Here is a 3,825-nt window from a genome sequence, read left to right on the forward strand (position 1 = left end):
TCCTTTCTGACATTCTACAGCAGCAAGAAATTATAAGTACCAGCACAAGGCTCAGATTGATCTGAAAAACATGAGCGTAGACTCTCAAAACTACATTACCCACAGGCCCACTCTCATGTAATCTGTAGACCTTTAAATAAGAAAATCAGGACCACATCGAGTCTAACTTGACCAAAGAGCCTATTTAATTGTATTTCAACATAAGGATGAAAACATTACTCAAAAACCTGAAGCATATACTTATGATGACATTAAGCATTGTTCCAACGCTTCAAAGAGTCATTTCCAAGAAGAAAATATTACTTAATTCCCTCTTTATCAACCTACACTCCAACCCCTTCCACCGCAGTCAGCGTTAAATTGAGTGATCAGAGCTGAACTGTCTACCCATTTCCCCCACTGTATCTCTGTCATTCACACCAGTCCATGCACCCACTGTCCTTAATGTGAGTCAGAGTAAATATACAAAGTCTTTAGCTAAGCGGACTGCAGTCAGTCTTTGCTGTTTGATGACAGAAATGCCTCTCGTGTCTGATCTTTGATCTCTCTCTCTTTCTCTCTCTCTCTGTGTCTCTCTTACTCTAATTCTCTCTCTCTCTCTCTCTCTCTCTCTCTCTCTCTCTGTTTCTCTCTGTTTCCTTTTGTCTCTATCTATCTATATATCTGCCTGTCTGTCTGCTTATCTATTTCTTTATGGTTAATAATGATAAAAGTATAAACGCTGCTCACATAAAACACATCATCCAACACCAAGTCCACATCTACATAAACAAACAAAATGCATACATGTACAGAAGATATAATGATCAGTGAACAATTCTCTTCTCACAGACCCAACTGAAGGTAGTAGAACATGACACATCTCTCCAACTGTTCAGTCTGTTACTTTTCTGATAACTAGTAGTGCAGTCCCCATGGTCATTGGTACCACCAGCATTGGGCTTCCCTTCATCCCAGTACCTGAAATAACACAGAGAGTTGGTCTGTTCAATGTATTTTTCATGATTTATATCTCCAATTAATGTATTTACATATTTCTCAAATTCAGTGATCTCTTACCCAGTGCTCAGTTCTGTACCATCCACCCATTTCCACACCCCCTCTGTGTCTCCGTCAGTCAGACCAATCCAAACAGTGCTTTTCACCAGACTTGAAAGAAAGTCCTGAAACAAAATGAGAGAGCAGTGACGCGTATCATTAGTGAAACTTATGATTTTCCCCATAAACCCTAAACACTCTCCATTCAGGCTATAGCATCTGACCAGGCCACTGTCTCTTCCTGTCACCCATGTCAGACTGAATACACTTGTATGTACACAGACACACAGACATAGACACACGCTCACCAAGCTCACACTGAAATCTCTATTTGCAAGTCTTGTTGCTCCTGCTCTTAGAATTTACACTGCTGAAAAACTGACTCCACTGAGCATTTCAGAATACTCTCTCTCTCTCTCTCTCTCTCTCTCTCTCTCTCACTCTCACTCTCTCTCTCTCTCTCTCTCACTCTCTCACTCTCTCTTTCTCTCTCTCTCTCTCCCCCCCTCTCTCCCACCTGCTCCTCTTTGCTGTTTATGGTCACTAGATCAGCTCCTTGCTTTGTGCAGTACTGTCTGCTCTCACTCCAGCTCTTCTCTTCAGTAGAGATGTAGTGCACACTGTGACTGAAATATCTCCACCCTTTCACAACATGTTTCTCTGTTTATATGGAGATTAGAATAGAGAGAAGAGAGAGAAACAATGACATGTATTTGATCCATAAACACAATCAGATCTCCATATATCATTTTTACACAAATACAAACATATATCATTTTTCCTCTTGAGGTTTTTAACTTCAGTGCAGTACTGAGAAGTTAAGTAATTATTTAAAAATATCACATTAATATTACATATTATATTTTTACTTGCTAAAGGGTCTGGTTTAAAGAGTTAAAAAAAAAAAAAAAATCAAAAACCAAACAGCTGAAACTCATTTTAAGAACACATGATGGCTGTAACTGAAGAGTCATCTTTGGAAGTGAAGAACAGTATGTTCACTCACCCACTTCTTCTCTCTCTCTCAGTAGTTGGGTTTGATTTGCAACCAGGTTGTTGTAACTGGTTTGTAACTGGTTTCTCTCTGCGGTGTACCGAACACTCAGCACTATTACAGCCAGCAGGAGAACACACAGCAGCCCCAGACACACTGCAGTCAGTCTGTAGTATCTGTCACTTCCTTACAGCAAAATCAGCAAGAGAGCTACTGAATTCAGTTTAAACTCTCTCTTTCTCTCTCTTTATCCTTCTATGTACGTCACTGTTTATCATCATACCTTCACCTTATTGCATGAGTTTGTCCCAGTACCTGTATGTTGAGTTGTTGCGTTTCTCGTATTGGAGACGTCCTTGGTTTCCGTGCAGAGGTCTGGAGTTCTTGCAGGGGCTGCATTGCCATAAATATACACTATAGTCTCCACTCTCTCTGTATTGTCCAGCTCACTTTTCTCAATCCTGTTTACCTGACTATAAAGAATCTCACACATAACCATTCTGTAACACACACTGTTATACTGATTTAATGCTGAAGTCTCTGTGTGTCTTGTGATAGTCTTTGTGTCTCTGTCTCTGGACTTTACTGACACCTATTTGATATTGACAGGAAACTGTCACCACCAGAAGTCATGTGGAGAGTGTGTGGTACGACTGTGAGATCATAAATGATAAATGTTTTTCGGACCAACCAATTATATAATATGATTGACTTACAGATCTTTGACTCTCTCTCTCTCTGTCTGAAACCAGCACTGTGACCCATGAAGGTCCACAAAGTCTCCACTGGTATTGGTGTCCTCTCACAACTCCATTCTCCTCTGTCCAATGTTACTTATGCTGCACTAATGTATGTGTCTGACATGGTTTCAAATACTCTGAGTCTGTTCTCAGGGTGTATTTCACAGTTTCAGAGCTGCGGTGAACTGATGGGGTATCGCTGTGTTTAGCAGAGGGGGGAGGAGCAAATAAGCGTGAAAGATTTGCATGTAAGAGCTGCACATTAGAACATGACTTTCCTACAGCTCATTTAAAACAGTATGATCTAAGTATTTATCTTAAGAAACTCTGTATTTATGACTGTGTTCGTCCAAGTGAGTGTTTGTTAAGTTTCTTGGTTCATTTAGTTGATGTGTCTTCTGCTTCCATACTGAGATCTGGGTCTCTTACAGTATCAGTTACTGTTTTAAACCATCCACCATCATTTCCACTCACTGTCCTCTATCCAGTTCATCTCTCACAACACTGTCTACATTATGATAAATACACACAGACATCTCCACTGTCTAACACACATTATTAGACCAGGTCCATACTATAGGCTCTACGTGTCTGACTTTACTCTGTGCATGTGCACTTCTGTTTTTATATTGCATGCATCAGACTCTTTACGAGGTGAGAAAACTGTTAACCACAGAGAGGCCCAGCTGCCCATCATGTCACTCTGAGAGAATATGCACTGTGTTCAGAGGTCAGTCCTTTTCCACAAGGTACTGTTTAAAGCACTGAGCTCAGTTTAATGTGTCATTAAAATTGTGTGTGTGTGTGTGTGTGTGTGTATCAGAATGCCATTATTTTCAACTTTAAACACATAAATGAAATTCCTTGTTCCTTTTTTTCGACAGTAAACAGTAGCAAGAAACTGTAAGTATGTCACGCTCTGTTTCTTTGTTCTTGTGTCTTGTGTGAAGTCATGTGGAGAGTGTATGGTAAGACTGTGAGATCATAAATGGTAAATGTGTTTGGGTTTTTTTGGAGCAACCAATAATATAATACGATTGACTAACAGATCTT

Source organism: Chanos chanos, chromosome 11, assembly GCF_902362185.1.
Source record: "Chanos chanos chromosome 11, fChaCha1.1, whole genome shotgun sequence".
NCBI classification, from domain to species: domain Eukaryota; kingdom Metazoa; phylum Chordata; class Actinopteri; order Gonorynchiformes; family Chanidae; genus Chanos; species Chanos chanos.